At 46.8% G+C, this 18,142-nt stretch overlaps 1 long non-coding RNA gene across 1 annotated transcript; it reads left to right on the top strand.

Moving 5' to 3' along the window:
* Positions 1-99: 99 nt before the first annotated feature.
* Positions 100-17,901, top strand: LOC132567108 (uncharacterized). Its single transcript, XR_009555086.1, has 4 exons — positions 100-321; positions 594-662; positions 16,020-16,155; positions 17,693-17,901. It is a non-coding gene; the product is annotated as an uncharacterized LOC132567108 (long non-coding RNA).
* Positions 17,902-18,142: the final 241 nt, after the last annotated feature.

Below are 18,142 nucleotides of genomic sequence, written 5' to 3'. Positions count from 1 at the left end.
GTATAAGGGATTTTTTTTTTTTTTTGGTGTGTGTTTTTCAAGTGGCCCCGCCTTTTCCTCACCAAGGTTAGTTGATAAGAGGGAAGGGAGGGGAGAAGAGGATTGGCAGGGGAGAGTTCTGAAGCGCGCGCGCGCGGGGCGGTTGAGACCGCTGGGGATTGTGGGGCAGTGGAGGACTTAAAGGAACTGAGACTAAACTGGCTAGAGGGGAATAAGGCCCTCAAACAGCGTTTGGGCGTCAACCGCTCTAAGGGAAGGACGAAGGAGCCTCTGTCATGCGCAAAGGGCCCTTTTTAACATTTTAAAGACCATTTCTGAGATGTAATGCTTAAGTTTTTAAAACTATCTTGCGCGCTAGTATTTTTAATATTTTTCTTGCTGTACCAGCTTAAAAGTCCATCTGATCTAACAAGCTGCTTCCACGTGTGAATGGCCAGCCCTTGGGAATCCAACAAGGGCTTGTCCTCACTTTACGTCTGGTCCCTCAGAGATAGACTGGCTCTGAAGATAGGAATTATCTTGAGTTATCACGGCTAGCAGCGGTTGATGCTATTCCTGACCCACCACCAACATGTTTTTCTCAATTGTTTTAGGTACTGGCTCGGCGTTGTCTATTGGTGGCATGTAGGTGCTGCTTTTCTCCTGGAAGGGACCCAAAGCAGGTAATAGGTACCAAAATGCAAATTCCCAAACTAATGAAACTAAATAAGACAGATCCTGGTTAGGTGTCAGGTATAAATCCTTGACAAGGATCTGTTTCAAGTTTGTACTTTGAATACATTTTGCTGAGTTTCCTAACAGTTACGATTGCTGATGTAAAGCCAATTACATAAAGGTGTCAGGTATAAACCCTGGCGGCAAAGTGACTTTAGGAATGAAAAATTATTCAATTTTCTTTATTTTTATATTTATACTCCACTTTTCTTCCCATTGGAAATTGAAAGTGGCTTACAACAGCCCTCCTATATTTTATTCTCACCACAAGAACCCTGTGAGGTAGGTTAGGCTGTGAGAGAGCAACTGGCCCAAGGCCACCTGACAAGCTTTCATGGCATAATGGGGATTCACACCTGAGTCTCCCAGATCTTAGTCTGACACTCTAACCCAGGGGTGTCAAACATGCAGCCCGAGGGTCAGATCAGGCCCGCAAGCAACTCACTGTCATCTACTTCCTTCTCTCTCTCGCTTCTTTCTGCATCATAGTTTGCTTTGCCAGGCTTCTTCAATCAAACTGCAGAGCAAAGCCTCTATTTTCACATTGGCTGACAACTTATGTAGAAAAGCTTGCAATGCCCAGCCATTTCATATTTTCTCCTAGGTCTTAGGCTCAAAGCATTGACCATGAGATTTCTGTAATGAATTTCAAAAAATCAAAAGTAGGTTTGCAATTTACAGACACACACCTGAACAGCATACTCAAGATTGCTACAGCATAGATATTCATTCATTCATAGATAGTAATTCAGAGCAAGTTGTCAGTTATGAGAAACTGCTAAATAAACTAAATATTGCAAGAATGTTAATTTCTTAAGCATGGAGAGGAGGCGGCTGAGAGGTGGTATGATCACCATCTTCAAGTACTTGAAGGGCTGTCATCTAGAGGATGGTGTGGAATTGTTTTCTGTGGCCCCAGAAGGTAGGACCAGAACCAATGGGTTGAAATTAAATCAAAAGAGTTTCCGGCTCAACGTTAGGAAGAGCTTCCTGACCGTTAGAGCGATTCCTCAGTGGAACAGGCTTCCTCCTTGGGAGGTGGTGGGCTCTCCTTCCGTGGAGGTTTTTAAATAGAGGCTAGATGACCATCTGACAGCAATGAAGATCCTGTGAATTTAGGGGGAAGTGTTTGTCAGTTTCCTGCATTGTGCAGGGGGTTGGACTAGATGACCCTAGAGGTCCCTTCCAACTCTATGTTTCTATGATTCTATAAGTTTTTTTAAAATATATATATTTAATTGTGTTTGTCTGTGTCCTTTATAAAGTTTATATATCCACTACCTGCCATTACACTTTATGACACACATGGCCCAGCCTGACAAGCTCTCATTTGTATCATATTCGGCCCTCATAAGAAATGAGTTTGACACCCCTGCTCTAACCAGTACACCACCTAATCATTAATTGTGGGGCCAGGGAGAGTGCTGCAAAGTGACCCTTGGTATGAAAAGAAGGCTGTTCTAAATATGTCTACCATATTCCTTCTCCCTGCTGTAGCTTATCCCATGGAAGTTTTTGAAACAGGATCCAACACATCTATATTCTTCTAATGACCTTATGGCTCTTCTTTTCCACTTATATATTCACAACAGCCCTGCGAGGTAGGTCAAACTTAGTAGCTGACCAAGATCACCCAGTGAGCTTTGTAGTGGAGTGGGAATTTGAATTTGTCCAACACTTTCACCACTGGTCCTGAGGTACTAATAAATTGCTATAACCGTTTTGTTTTTTAAAAATACACCAAAGAATGGTTAGACATAGACGGTTTTAAAAGAGGGTTAAGATTTATGGAGGAGAGGTCTATTAATGACTACTAGCCATTTCGACTATTGGGAACCTCCATGTTCGGAGGTAGGCAGCCTCTGAATCCCACTGCCAGGAGGCTACATCGGGAAGGCCCCAGCCCTATTGTTGGCCCTCCAGAATAACTGGCTGGCCACTGTGAGACAGGATGCTGGGACAGATGGAGCCACTTTGATGTAGAGGCTAAGGGCGCAGACTTTAATCTGGGAGAACTGGGTTTGATTCCCCTCTCCTCCACATGCAGCTGCTGGGTGATCTTGGGTCAGTTGCAAGTTCTCTCAAGGCAGTTCTCTCAAGAGCTCTCTCAGCTTCATTACCTCACTGGGTGTCTTTTGTGGAGAGAGGAAGTGAAGGAGATTATAAACTGCCCTGAAACTCCAAGTGAAGGATGGGGTATAAATCCAATCTCCTCCTCCTCCTCTGGTCTGATCCAGCACGGCTCTTCTGATGTTCTTAACAGACTGTTTCATCCTGCTGTGAATCCAGCTGTATGAGAGCTTCAACTCACACACATCCAGCAACATTGGCTGTTTAAAGAGGATGGAAATAAAGACTTATGCATTTCTATTGATGATTATAGTAAGTAGTAAGTAAGTAAATTTATTTTTCTATCCCGCCCTCCCCTGCCAAAGGCGGGCTCAGGGCGGCTCACAGACATGGAATACCATGATTTGGATAAAATACAATGTAAACAGGAGTTTTAAAAATACAATTCAACTACATAAGTTAATTAAAATAGATAAAACAGGTACTATAAGGTGCTATAGATCACAATCATGCATAAGATGGCTAGATGGTTACAGGTCGGTTTAGCCACGTTCTAACTTAAAAGCAAGCTGAAAGAGAAAGGTTTTGCAAGCCCTGCGGAATTGATTCAGGTCCCGCAGGACTCGCACCATCTCTGGAAGTTGGTTCCACCATCGAGGGGCCATTGCTGAAAAGGCTTGCTCCCTGGTTGTCTTCAGTCTAGCCTCTCTTGGCCCAGGGATTTTAAAAAGATTTTGAGAGCTAGATCTCAGTGCTCTCTGGGGAACATATGGTAGGCAGGTCCTTGGCCATATAGGAGATGAAGCTGAGAGAGCTCTTGAGAGAACTGCCCTGAGAGAACTTGCGACTGACCCAAGGTCACCCAGCAGCTGCATGTGGAGGAGTGGGAAATCAAACCCAGTTCTCCCAGATTATGTTCTCCCATTATGTTCTTTCAGTTGGTCCCAATTAAAGGTGTCACACAACTCTTGTGAAATTGAGTTTTCCCGCAGGGACAGTGAGGGTCCTTAAAGAGAATGGAATTTTCTCAACTGCTGTAGTGCTATGATAAGAGTGTTAGACCAGGATCTGGGAAACCCAGCATTCAGATCCCCATTCTGCCATGGAAAGTCGCTGGGTGATCTTAGGTTGGGCCAGTCACACACTCTGCCTAACCTACTTCACAGGGCTGTTGTGAGAATAAAATGGAGACAAAGAGAATATTGCAAGTCACTTCAGGTCTCCATTGCAGAGAAAGGCGGGATATAAGTGAAATAAACTGAGTTGCATCCTCCTAAATTCCATTGAAGTCAATAAGAAAGGAAGAACAAAATCTGTGTGCAGGAACATTTTAACCATCAGCCCACTTTCCAAGATATAAACTTTCATGAGTCAAAACTCGCTTTGTCAGGTAACCTTTCTTCTGACAAAGTGAATTTTGACTCATGATGTCTTAGATCCTGGAAAAATATCCTGGTCTTTAGGGTGCTACTGGAGACAGATTCTGTTCTGGTACAGACTGACACAGTGACATGCCTAAAACTGTCTTCATACAAGGATGTAACTTTGCCTAGGACTGAACTGTAAGCATTAGAGAGAGAAAATAAACGCTGGAGGTAGACAATAAAGGAAAGTGAAGGGGGATGAAAGTAAGAAGAAAAACCTTTGAGGGAAACAGACATGGAGTGGTGAAATCCTTTATTTCAGGGGTGGCCAACGGTAGCTCTCCAGATGTTTTTTGCCTACAACTCCCATCAGCCCCAGCCAGCATGGACAATGGCTGGGGCTGATGGGAGTTGTAGGCAAAAAAAACATCTGGAGAGCTACCGTTGGCCACCCCTGCTTTATTTGAAAGCTTCCCTTTTATTGTCCACATTCCTGAATTTCTAAGAGAACCAAGTTCTGTTCAGCTTGTGTGATCTCTCAGTGGCCTTGCATGGTTGGGGAGCCACTCATTGTATTTTGGCAGGCTATAAAGCTGCCCTAGCGATCTTTTTATCATTGTGGAGGGGTTATCACCCAAGAATATGAACATATACTTAATTGATTCCCCAGCTTAACTCTCATTTGTTGTCCAGTTTTGGCAAACAGTGCCCAGGTGCCACAGGAACAGTCTCTCCTCTTATTTGTTGCATGCAGGTCCAGACCCCAAAACTTGAAACTATACAATGGTTATTAAGGTGAAGGGATGAGGTCAGTTTTCACTTTGCTCTCTGTGTTGGGTCAGTTTCACACTTGAATGGCAAGTCTTGAACCCAGGTCTGCTGCCTTAGGGTGGAGCTGGCTCACAGCACCTAGAAAAGCTGAGAAATTGAAGTAATCTGTGGTGACTGGCCTATAGGGCTGCGAAGCCCCCAGTCTGGGCAGGGGAAAACTGAAGAAGACTGCAGATTTATACCCCGCCCTTCTCTCTGGAGCAGAGACTCAGAGCGGCTTACAATCTCCTATATCTTCTCCCCACACAACAGACACCTTGTGAGGTGGGTGGGGCTAAGAGGTTTCTCACAGAAGCTACCCTTTCAAGGACAGCTCTGCGATAGTTATGGCTAACCCAAGACCATTCCAGCAGGTGCAAGTGGAGGAGTGGGGAATCAAAACTGGTCGTCCCAGATAAGAGTCCACACACTTAACCACTACACCAAACTGGCTCACATTGGGCCGGCGAGGGAAACCTTCCGCCACGTCACTGGCGTAATAAAGTCACCCGGAAGTGACGTCATTGCGCCAGTGACGTCACGCAGTAGCCACTCTAGGAATTTCTGGGGAAACTATGATTTTCCCAGATGCTCTAGCCTTTTGGGAGGGAAAACTGTATGGTACAATAGGTACCATAGAGTTTTTTACCTCCTAAATGGCTCGAGAGTCTGGGAAAACCATAGAGTTTTCCTGGAAACGCCTAAAGCACCCCGTCACCATTGTGATGATGTCACTTTCGGGTGTCATCATCGCAATGGCAACGGTGTGCACTTTGCACGCATGCAAAAGTCCCCCACTGTGGGACTAGGGTGGCCAGACCGTCCCAGGCACCCGGGAATGTCCCGGTTCTGGCCCCCTATTCCCGCCTCCCGGGCTGGCTATACCGGGACCATTAGAGGTCCTGGTTTAGCCAGCCCCGGAGGCGGTGGGCCGCGCGCGCGGGCGGGGAAGGCGGCGGTGGCGGAGGCCGGGGAGGCGGCGGAGAGGCCGGCGCTGGTCGCTGGAGGCCCTCCAGAGACTCTGGAGGGCCTCCAGCGACCAGCGCCGACCAGCAGAGGCCACGGAGAGGCCGGCGCTGGTCCCTGGAGGCCCTCCAGAGACTCTGGAGGGCCTCCAGCGACCAGCGCCGACCAGCCGAGGCCGCGGAGAGGCCGGCGCTGGTCCCTGGAGGCCCACCAGAGACCAGCGGAGGCCCTCCCCGGCCTCCGCAGCCGCCGCCAGCCCCGCCAGCAGCACCAGCCGCCGGGAGGAGAGGCCGCCACCCGCCCTGGATGAAGGTAAGCAGGGAGGGAGGGGGCCGAAAGCGGGGGGGGCGGCTGGCGGGAGGGGGCGGCCTTCCTTCCTTCCCTCCTTCCTTCCCTCCTTCCTCCCTCCTTCCTTTCTTCCTTCCTTCCTCCTTCCTTCCCTCCCTCCTTCCTTTCTTCCTTCCCTCCCTCCTCCCTTCCCTCCCTCCCTCCTTCCTCCCTCCTTCCTTTTTTCCTTCCTCCCTCCTTCCTTCCCTCCCTCCTTCCTTTCTTCCTTCCCTCCCTCCTCCCTTCCTTCCCTCCCTCCTTCCTTCCCTCCTCCCTTCCTTTCCTCCCTCCTTCCTTCCTTTCTTCCTTCCCTCCCTCCTCCCTTCCTTCCCTCCCTCCTTCCTTTCTTCCTTCCTCCCTCCTTCCTTTCTTCCTTCCCTCCCTCCCTCCTTCCTTCCTCCCTTCCTTCCCTCCCTACTTCCTCCCTCCCTCCCCTCCCTCCCTCCTTCCTCCCTCCCTCCTTCCTTCCCTCCCTCCTCCCTTCCCTCCCTCCCTCCTTCCCTCCCTCCTACCTTCCTTCCCTCCCTCCTCCCTTCCTTCCTCCCTTCCTTCCCTCCCTCCTCCTTTCCTTCCCTCCCTCCTTCCTTTCTTCTTTCCTTCCCTCCTTCCCTCCCTCCCTTCCTTCCCTCCCTCCCTCCCTCCTTCCCTCCCTCCCTCCTTCCTCCCTCCCTGTTTTGGTGGTTTGGTATATGGTTACTTTTGCATTTATTGGCATTTGCATTTATTGGCAATAGCTTGTGTAATACAGCATTTTGACTTTTTTTTTGCCATATAGATAGGGTGATCATTTTCCTATACTACTTGTGCTTTGCGTATTTTTCAAGTGCTTGTGTATTTATGTACATTGTTTTCATTGACTAAGGGAGGTATCTGGTTGCTGACCTAGCCAGACAGGACAGGAGACCAGCAGAGAATATCTCCCCTGTTTCCCTCCCTCCCTCCCTCCCTCCCTCCCTCCCTCCCTCCCTCCCTCCCTTCCTTCCTTCCTTCCTTCCTTCCTTCCTTCCTTCCTTCCTTCCTTCCTTCCTTCTGTGGCTCTCAAATATCCAATGTTCATGTCTTGCGGCTCTCAAACATCTGACCTTTATTCTGTGTTGCTCTTTTGTTAAGCAACTCTGGCCACCCCTGGAGTAGACAATACTGACTTTGGTGGACCCAAGCACTGATTCAGTGTAAGGGAGCTTTGTGTTTGTGTCTTCTGGTGCAATTTTGTTCTCAAATCCTGTATTTACTTCATCAGTATATGGGATAAGGCACTTTCTCAACTGTGCTGCATAATGCAGCCTATTTATTTTGTCCTGTTTGCTCTGTTGGTTGTATCTGCGCCACCTTCATCACTTTCGGGGTGTGGATCCCCCAGTGGGGTGGTCTCCCGACTCCCTCCGCCGGCTGTTTCTGATAGCCCTGCGCCCCCTCTTTCATTTGATATGTGTCCCGTGCGGGTGCCACCCTCCCGCCGGGAGATGCCGCAAAATGAGCCCCCTTGAGGCTTATGGCGGCAGGGCTCGGGGGAAGCAAGCTAGACTGCTGTTCTTTTGAGGGGTTATAGAGTGTTTCGAGTCCGTCCCTGTGGCATCGGTCCCATCGTTGTGGGGCCCAGGGAGCCGGTGCAGCGGCACGCTGAGGCAGCCTGTCGGTCACTTCCGGGTTCCTGTCCTGCATCTCGACCTGTGTTATTAGTGACAGGCTGCTTCGGCGTGCCGCTGCGCCAGCCCCCTGGGTCCCACAGCGATGGGACCGATGCCACAGGGACGGGCTCGAAACACTCTATAACCCCTCAAAAGAACAGCAGGAAGAAAGGAAGGAGAAGTTAGACCTCAGCTCAGTGGAGTTTGGGCTTCAGTGTCTGGGCAGATGGAAGAGAGGTCAGACTACCAGCTGTTTAAGCAGACAGTGCATGAGAGGGTGGGGTTTTCAAAGAGGAAGCCCACATGAGTTGTGGCATATTCAGAGTCAATGTCCAAGGTCTAGTGCTAGTGTGGCATACCACATGATTCCAGGGGCCAAAGCAGAAGAAGTGGGTTGGGGGCCCACTGGAATCATGTGGTATGCCACACTAGCACTAGACCTTGGACACTGACTCCGAATATGCCCAACTCATTGCAGGCATAACACATGGGTACCTTCTGCTCTCCTGACAGCACTTGCACGCCAGTACTTGTAGAATTAGGAGGCTGTTGCCCGGGTGGTCCTCCTTTAGCTTCTGGCTGCTCTCCAGGACTGTGGTCAGGAGGGAGCTTCAGGTTTTCCTTCAGGCATCCATCACAACTGGTGCTGGTTCTCTGTTCTCCATATGTCTCAGCCAGGTAGCCTGCCCACTGTCCAGCTTCTTGGTGTCAAGCATTGTATACTCATTTTTAGAATTGTTACTAACCCAGAATTAAATATGGGCACATCAAAGTAGCAACCCACACCTTTCTTCTTTCGCTTTTACTAACGGATGCAGAATTGTCCTCTTTGAAGATAAGACCTCTTGGGACTTGTTCTCAGGCTCAGCCAGGCCTGAACCCAGGATGTGCTAGTCGCAATATAGATAAGGAGCCCAGCATGTGAATTTCACATGTGAATGTAGAATTGTTTATAGAACCTTTGATGTGCCATTTTAAAGCATGTATTCTAGTGTTAAAAAGTATCAGTTCCAATCTGCAGCTCGAATGAGCCACATGGATTATCAATAAACCTAACTTTGTTTCAAAAGCTGACTGGTTATTTTGAAATCTCATGCTTGACACTTGGGGGGTGGAAGGGGTCAATCAGCAAGCATCTAGTGAGAGTCAAAAACTAATCAATTAGAGCCTTTACATCAGCTAGGGTTTTAGCATCAGCTACTTCAATCCATGGCCTTCCCCAGTCTCTAGATTCATTACAGGTAGGGTTCACGTTTCACTTCCTTGAACCTCTTGTGGGCTTGCTCTTTGAAAACACAACACTCTCATGCAGGGCTGAATTCTGGCACCCCCTCCCCACACAACCACACACCAAAGGTCACCAGCAAGCTCCCTTCAAGTGCATGTGCCCGCCTGCCTCCAAGGAGAGCCATTTGCAGGGCCCCCTCTGGTTTTGCCTGGCTGCCAGCAAGAGGTGGCCTTGGAAAGGAGCCCATGTCCCATTTGTCTAAGGCAGTGGTCCCCAACCTTTTTTGCACCAGGGACCAGTTTTGTGGAAGACAATTTTTCCACAGACAGGGGTGGGGTAGGGGAATGTTTTGGGATGATACAATTGAGTTGACTGGTGTGTCTGCTCCCAGCCCTCCTGACTCCCTCAGACCCACATCTCTCCCTCAGCAACCTTGTTAGTTCTTAAGAGTAGTGTAAATATTTCTGTGACCACTCAGGTCTTTTACTGTGACACTCAATTGTCACTCTCAGCCACCTGGCTGTCTCCACAGAGCTAACAGCGAGCTTCACTTCACCAGAAGTCTCTTCACAGCTCTCTGCATCAGCTCTCTCTTCAGCTCTCCTGCTGACCATATACTGCCCACTTCAACTGTCTCCCTCTGACAGTTGCTGACAGTTGACTCTCCAGCCGTTATCTGTCACTCACTCATCCTGAGAGTTCTGAGCACTCCGGCCCCCACCCTCAGATCACATGACTCAGACTCCCTGAGTCCTTAGCTTTTCTATTAACCCTTCCAATTCCGTCACAGGAAGCTCTACAATAAAGTCCTTGGAGACTACTGACCACGGTCACCCAGCTGTCTTTAGGGGTTGTATCCGGAGGGTTTCCCTCCCCTCTTCTTCGCCATGATGCACACAGGGCAAGTAGATACATATTCTGAAATGTCTTTTTTCATCTGCGGCCACCAGAATTGTCGATTGACCAAATGTAATGTCTTTACGTAGCCAAAGTGCCCTGAGATTTTGCTATTATGGCAGAGTTGCAATACTTCTCCTCGGAGGCTTTCTGGTACGTAGAGTTTCCCTTCATGGTACCAGAACCCCCCTTCTCCCTTGGTGACTCCGCTGGTTTGGAGTCTCCCTCTTTCTCTACCTCTTTTATCAGTCTCTCTCCTCCCCAACGTTCTCTGGTACTACTTTTCTTGGTTTTAGATCTAGTGATAACTACCCCGACTAAGTGATCGGGTGATATGATAGAGCCAATCACTTCCTCTTTTTGACTATTATGTTGGGGAAGCTGAGATAACGCGTTGGCTAAGAAGTTCTTCGATCCTGGGATGTGCTTTAGGGTAAAATCGAATTTGGCGAAAAATCCTGCCCACCGGATTTTTCAGTCAACTTTCTACGCCCCATAAGGGCCTCCAAGTTTTTGTGATCTGTCCAAATTTCGAATGGGACTCTAGCTCCCTCTAGCAAAGACCTCCAGATTTTTAATGCAAAAGTCACGGCAAATGCCTCTTTGTCCCACACGGACCAATTCCATTGTTCTTGGGGAATTTTTTTAGAAATATATCCACATGGTCGCAATCTCCCCTTGTTATCAGCCTGAATCAATATTGCTCCTACTGCGACATCGGAGGCGTCACATTGGACCACGAAAGGTCACAATTCATCGGGGTGACTGAGAATAGGTTCACTAGTGAACAGTCTTTTCAATTTATTGAACGCCTCCTGACACTTGGCTGTCCATGCCAGTTTGGCCCCTGATCTTTTCAGTTCCCAGACCTTTTCCTTTTGTTTTAACTAGGTCCGTCAGTGGTAGCACGGTGTGTGCAAAGCCCTGAATGAAATTACAGTAAAAATTCGCGAATCCGAGGAAAGATTGGCGCTATCTACGTGTCCTCGGGGGTTCCCAATCTAATACCGCTTGCATCTTGGCGGGGTCCATGGCCAGCCCTTTCCCAGTTACTTGGTATCCCAAATAGTCCAACTCTGTTTTGTGGAATTCGCACTTAGACAGTTTAGCTTATAGCATATGTTCATACAAAGTGCTGAGTACTTCTCTCACCAATTTCACATGGGAGTTTAAGTCCTTGGAATAAATAATTATATCATCCAGGTACACCACGACCCCTTTATATAGGTACTCCTTCAGCACTTCATTGATGAAGTTCATAAAAACTCCAGGCACCCTTGTAATCCAAATGGCATGACTAAGTATTCAAATTGACCCATAGGGGTATTGAAGGCGGTTTTCCACTCATCCCCTTCTTTAATTTGCACTCTAAAGTAAGCATCTCTCAAGTCCAATTTTGTAAAAATCTTCCCTTCTGATACTGTGCTTAACAGGTCCTTAATCAATGGGATGGGGGTAAGCATTTGACATAGAAATCCCATTGATCCCTCTAAAGTCTGTGCAGAGTCTAAGCCCCCCCCCCCCCGTCTTTCTTTTTTTCTAAATAGTACTGGGGCGGCGTGTGGGGATGTTGCCGGTCTGATAAATCCTCTCTTTAGATTTTTGTCTAGGAATTTCCTCAGTTCAGCTTTCTCTGCCCACCCCATGGAGTATAGCTTGGCTTTGGGTAGCTCTTGCCCTGGGATGAGTTCTATAGCACAGTCTGTACTCCAATGGGGGGGAAGCTCGTTCGCTTCTTCTTCACTAAACACCCTCCTCAAATCTTTGTACTCTTTGGGGATGGAGTGGACTTCTTCTACTGTTAAGCATAGTCTCTCGTTCCTAGGGGGAGGCTCCATCCCCCGTGCCTTGTCCCATTGATGGCGCTTGCATTTACTGTCGGTAAAATCTATACTTTGATTTCCCCATCTGATATTTGGTTCATGCTTGGCCAACCAGCCCACTCCCAAAACCACATCGAAAGAAGCGGAAGGAGCAATCACAAAAAGTTCAGTATCCCAATGATTTTCTATGCCTACTGGCACAGCTTGAGTTTGCTCCACGCATGGTTCCCCTTTCATTACTGTCCCATCTATTTGCTCAAATTGTATTGGTTGGGGCAGTGGGATTCTGGGGAGACCTAGAGCCTCCACTAGTTTAGAAGTGATTATTTCCCTGGTGCACCCTGAATCAATCAGGGCCCATACATGCACAAATCTCTTTAGTTTTGAATTCAATAAAGTCAATGGGACAAAGAATAAAGATCCAGTTATTCTCACCCTCAATGGTGCAGTTAATTCCATGACCTGCTGCTCGACACCTCTCAGTGCAGGTTGCTCCCGTTTCCTGCCGGCTCGTCCTCCCAGGACATCTCATGCAGCTCATCAATGATGATGGTTTCCTCATCCATGGAAGTGGTGGCAATGGTGCTCCCCTTTGCCGATTCTTTGGGGCGAGCTGAAGTCTTCTTGGGCGCTGATGTGCTGGGCTTCGGAGTAAGGGGGGGCCTCGAGTTCATTCCGGGCAGTTGGCTGCCAGGTGGTTGAGATCCCCACATCGGAAGCATCTGCGAGGGGTCTGTGGCTTGGTGGCTCCCCCAGTTGGGGGAGACTTTTTCCCATCAGATTTCACCCCTGACCGAGACTCATGTCCCCCCTTTCCCCCTTGCTGCTGTTGTCGCTGTAGGGCCACTCTCTTCATGTTAGTCTCTACTTCGCCAGCCAGCTGCACCTACCCCACCAGCATAGTGGGGTGAGCTTGCTGTAAGACTCTGTCTAACACGCTTGCCTTCAGGCCCCTCTGGAACTGCTCCATCTTCATCAGCTCGTTCCAACCCTGGACCTTGGCCATGTTGGCCCTAAATTCCACTGTGTACTCACGTACCGATTTCGACCCCTGTTGCATGTTTCGGAGGGCTGTCAGAGCTCGAGTTTCTTGTAACGGGTCTTCATACTGTGTGAGCAGAGCCTGCAGGAATGCAGCCACCGTATCCAACTCAGGGCTCCTGGTCTCGTACAGGCTAATGTAACATCTTTTGGCGGCCCCCTTCAGTTTCGACCCCAGGTAGTCCACTCAGCTGAACTCGTCAGGAAAGGTGTTTCCCCAATAGTGCATGTAACTGTTGGCTTGGATAGAAAAATATTCCACTTCTTCGGCGTCTCCGTCAAATGTGGCATTTAATTCCCTTCCCCTACCATAATCTCGGGAAACAAGTGCCGGCACTGCCGGTGGTTGGGCTGGGGCTAGTCGCGGCGGGACCACTGGCGGTCTCCCAACGGGGGGTACCTGTATTCCTCTCAGGTCCACAGGTCTCAGAACGTGTTCGAGTTGCTTTCTAACCTCTTGCACCATGAAGGTGGCGTAAGCTTGGATCTCATCCCTCAGGCCTTTGGCTATGTCAGCCATCTCGTTTCTCATCGTCTGAAGTATTCCCCATTCAACTGGCCCCATCTCTTCCTCCTCCTCTTCGTCAGGACCAGGTTGCTCGGGATCTCCACCTCCATCTTCTTCCTCAGGTCGGGGTTCTTCCCGCTCCTCAACCCTGGCTGGTTGGGCACTCTCTTGTGCGTCCCCCGGACCACTCTCCCCGATCATCACTCTCACTCGGTGGGAGTGCTGGGTCAGGATGGCTTCCTTCCATGCTGGTGCCTCCTCCATCAGAGTGGTCGAAGTCCGCGGTTCCCAATTTCTGGGGGTAACCAGGCGCTGCTGTACGTGCAGGGAAGACCGTGCATCTAGGATGTGCCGCGGGGGGGGGGGGGTCCTCACCTCGATCTCGTCCTCTTTCCAGAGGGTTGGGGAGTTCACTGTTATCTGGAGCTCTCTCCGCCATTCGGCTAGAAAGTTGCCAGGTCAGATGTATTCCTCGAGGAACACTTTCAAAATGTCAAGCATGGGAGTTTCAAGTAACCAAGCAGTTGATGAATACATAGTCTCAGTTTACTGATAATCCATTGTTGCTTCAAGGTGGAACACCTTGAAAGTGATACAGATTTGCCCATGGTATGAGGTTTTAAGGATTACATCAAAGAGTATAGGAAAGACAACTTAAAGACATAACAAGGATGTGTGAACTATTACAATTATGCAAACTACTACCTTGCGGTTGAAACTTCCCTCAGTCCCATGCATTCTTGCTACAGTTGATAAGCAATGAATGGGAACCATTTGCAGAAGGCGCCTCCTTTCCCTCTATCATCAAAGTACGGCATTCCTACATTTGCTACTCAAAGGTGGGAAAAGGAAAAGGGAGGTGAGAAAGTAAAGGGGGTTCTTAGCTTTGATATGCAGCTATGGGAAAGGAAATAATGACTAAAAGAACAGCAATCAGAATTTAATACTGTATACAAATAACATGCTTGACACCCAAGACAGGAATGGGTAGGTAGACCGGGGCCCACCTGCTGATGCAGACCCAGTCTGCCACAGTTACAATCAATGTCAACATGTTTCACAGAACTAAATTAGAAAATTATGAAAATCAGGAAATTACTGCATGGTAATAATCAGGTCCTGTCGCCCTATGGTGCAGAGTGGTAAAGCTGCAGTACTGCAGTCTGAACTCTCTGCTCACGACCTGAGTTCAATCCCAGCGGAAGCTGGTTTCGGGTAGCCGGCTCTGGTTGACTCAGCCTTCCATCCTTCTGAGGTCGGTAAAATGAGTACCCAGCTTGCTGGGGGGAAAGTGTAGATGACTGGGGAAAGAAATGGCAAACCGCACGTAAAAAGTCTGCTGTGAAAACGTTGTGAAAGCAACATCACCCCAAAGTTGAAAATGACTGGTGCTTGCACAGGGGGACTACCTTTACCTTTTTAATAATCAGGTCTTCATTCCAGTCAGACAAGTCTGCTAAAACTTGAACACAACACCACAGAACATAAATTTGTCAAAATTTTGTTAAAGTATTTAGAAATACAACAGGTTCTTATAATAATTATTCGGAATAACCTAATTTCTTGATAAATACTTTGTAACTGTTTCAATGAATTCTTTCATTGTTTCAGTGTTTCAATGAATTATTTCCCGTTTGGGGGATTGTGACATGAATGGGTTGTTTGTGATATTTATCAAGGTTTTTTCCTTCAAGGAATTGTTTTTCCTTCCAGTTACATGCTATTAAGGTTCTAGCCACCAATAATAGATTTGGCAGTAAAATATTTGTCGTTTTAGGGTATGCCGTGGTATCTCAGAGGTTTAGAAGCATTGTCTCCATTTAAAAAGGTTAGTCTAGTCCAGTTAGTTTAATTTCTTCCTTAATAGTCCAAAAAGCCTTAACTTTTTGACAACCCCACCGACTATACTGTCAGCCAAACTGCCACAGCCTTTCCAGTAGTGTGGGTCTCTGTTGGATCTGATCCTGTGTAAATGAGTAGGGGTCTTGTACCCAGTGCTTCATTTCTCAACAGGGCTTACAGAGGTGCAGTCAGACTTGATACATTTGGTATATGTTGGGCCAGATATTGTATAGTACCTAAGAGCCCCTAAAGGCCTTTCTTGTCCACAGGTGGGGACATTTTGTTGATAGCATCGTCTTTATCATCATCCGGTATGATGCCATCTTTAGAAAACACGTGGCCCATATACTTGACCTTTTCAAGCAGGAACTGCATCTTATCCTTGTTAAATGTTACAGCTTTTTGTCATACTCTCTGAAGAACATGCTTTGCAATAGTGCTCTTTGTCTGCTGCTGCAATGATCGTGTCATCTGCAGTACTATGGACACCTGAGATGTCACCAAAGCATTCATAATTTTTCTGCTGAAATACTTCACTTGCTGACTGTATGCCAAAAGGGAGTCTGTTAAAATGATATCTTCCTCATGGGTGTTAAAAGTACACACTTATGCTTATTCTTTGTCCAGTTTAACCTGTCAATAGCCATCGTTTTCATCTAGGATGGGAAACAACTTCTCCCCAGATGAGTTTTTCTTGACTTCTTCAACAATGGGAATAAAGTTGCCTCAACACTGCCTTATTAAAACCATGTGGATTAAGACAAATCCATAGTGAATAATTTTTCTTTGTGTGACCACTAGGCTACTGATCCAAGGAGTGGATGACGCCTTGCGCTTCCAGCTGGTGAACTGTGCCCTTCAATTTGTTCAAAATGGAGTAGGGGATCTTTCTACACCCATGGACAACAGGAGGGATTGTTAAATCCAGAAAGATGGGGTGAGTGCTAAGAGATTGACCCAAGCCTTCGAAAACATCTGAGTAGTGCCTAAGGAGGTCATCCCTTGGTTCAGGTTCTGTATATGGTAACAATGTTCCTTACCTGAGGAGATTCAGGCTAATGCAAGCATCTCTACCAAGCAATGGAGGATCCTCATTATCAGTGCCATAAAAGGCCAGCTGGGCTTTTCTGGGACCTGCTCTGCAATGAGCCACGATTGTCCCTAAGGGTTTTATGAGGGCACCTCCAAATGCAATGAGTGTGACTGGTGTTTGCATAATGTGCACTTTTCCCTTCAAAATTTTAGCCACAGCAGCAGGGATGGTGTTTGCTTCAGCTCCATTGTTCAGTTTAAAAGAGACAGAGAGACCTGCAATTGTTACTGCACTGTGCCATGCCTTAGAGAGTGATCAAGAATAGAAAATGAGCTCATGAATAGCATTTTCATGTATTTTTCTCTGCATGTTCTTCTTTCATTCAGCACACTTTAGCAAAATGATTTTTCTTTGAGCATTTATAACAAGTAACTTTGGACACTGTTTATACTTGTATTTCGACATTTATTACAAATCTTCTGTCACTTAGCTGGGGCAGGTATTTGTGGTAGGAGGTCTGCTGGAGGCTTGCATGTAGGATTGCCAATCCCCAGATGGGGGCAAGGGATCTTGTGGTTTGGAGGCCCTCCCCCCGCTTCAGGTTCATCAGAAAGTAGGGAGGGGAGAGAGAAATGTCTGCTGGGCACTTCATTATTCCCTGTGACGATCGATTCCCATAGGATATAATGGAGAATTGATCCATAGGTATCTGGGGCTCTGGGGAGGCTGTTTTTTGAGGTAGAGGCACCAAATTTTCAGCATAGCATCCAGTGCCTCTCCCAAAAATACCCTCCAAGTTTAAAAAAGATTGGACTAGGAGGTCCAATTCCGTGAGCCCCAAAACAAGGTGCCCCTATAATTCATTATTTCAATGGAGGGAAGGCATTTTTTAAATAATTTAAATTTTATTGAAACTTTTATAACTAATACACTTAAACAAAACTAAAAAACGATCAAGAAGTACATACAGTAACTAATGATTTAAAAGAATAATAGACATTAACTTGTGGATCATTCAATACAACACAGCCACTCAGAAAAAATACTTCAAAACGTTATAAAATACAGTTAATAAATCATAATATTCATATATTTCAATGGAGTTTTACCCAAATTAGGTTCCTTGTTATTAACATACTCTAGAAAGACAAACCATTTTTCCAGAAACCAATCCCTTGTTTTAGGATTATCTTGAAGAACAATACAAGAAGCTAATTTATCCTGGATAAGAATATCCCAAACTTTATCGAACCAACATTTCAATGTAGGAACTTTGGATAACTTCCAGAGGCTTGCTATAACAATTTTCCCTGTCAGCAACAATAAAGCTAATAACTCTTTCTGTCGAGCAGAAAAATTAGTATTTGGCCAAAAATGTAACAAAATAGATTCTGGAGTGAACAGTATAACCAAACCAACTATTTCTGTTATTTTTTTCCAGGACCTTTTTCCAGAAAGCTGACATCTCAGGACACTCCCACCAGTAATGGATGAAAGATCCAGATAGCCCACAGCTCTTCTAGCAGTTTGGGTTATCCTTCACCTTGCCCTTAAACAACATATAAGGGGTCACATATCACCTGGCAAAGATTTTGTAATTCTGTAATCTGAAATAATAAGATTTTGATTTAAATAAAGAAGTTTGCCAAATTTGTTCTCATTGGTCATCACTAAGTGTAATGTGACAATCTTTTAATCAAGTGTTTTGCTGTTATAGGGACCAGCCCAAGAGGGAAGATTTAACGGAGAATAGCTAATTGAGATAACACCCTTAATAGAGATAATGCCCTTATTGATTAGTTTTTCCAACAGATTAAGAGATCTATTAGCCATAATTACAGGTATTATTTGATGTAATGCATGATGTAATTGCATATATTGAAACCATGGA

This window comes from Heteronotia binoei, chromosome 2 (genome assembly GCF_032191835.1).
Source record: "Heteronotia binoei isolate CCM8104 ecotype False Entrance Well chromosome 2, APGP_CSIRO_Hbin_v1, whole genome shotgun sequence".
Taxonomy (NCBI): Eukaryota; Metazoa; Chordata; class Lepidosauria; order Squamata; family Gekkonidae; genus Heteronotia; species Heteronotia binoei.
The sequence above is the reverse complement of the archived record's forward strand: the minus strand, read 5'-3'. Positions and strand labels throughout refer to the sequence as shown.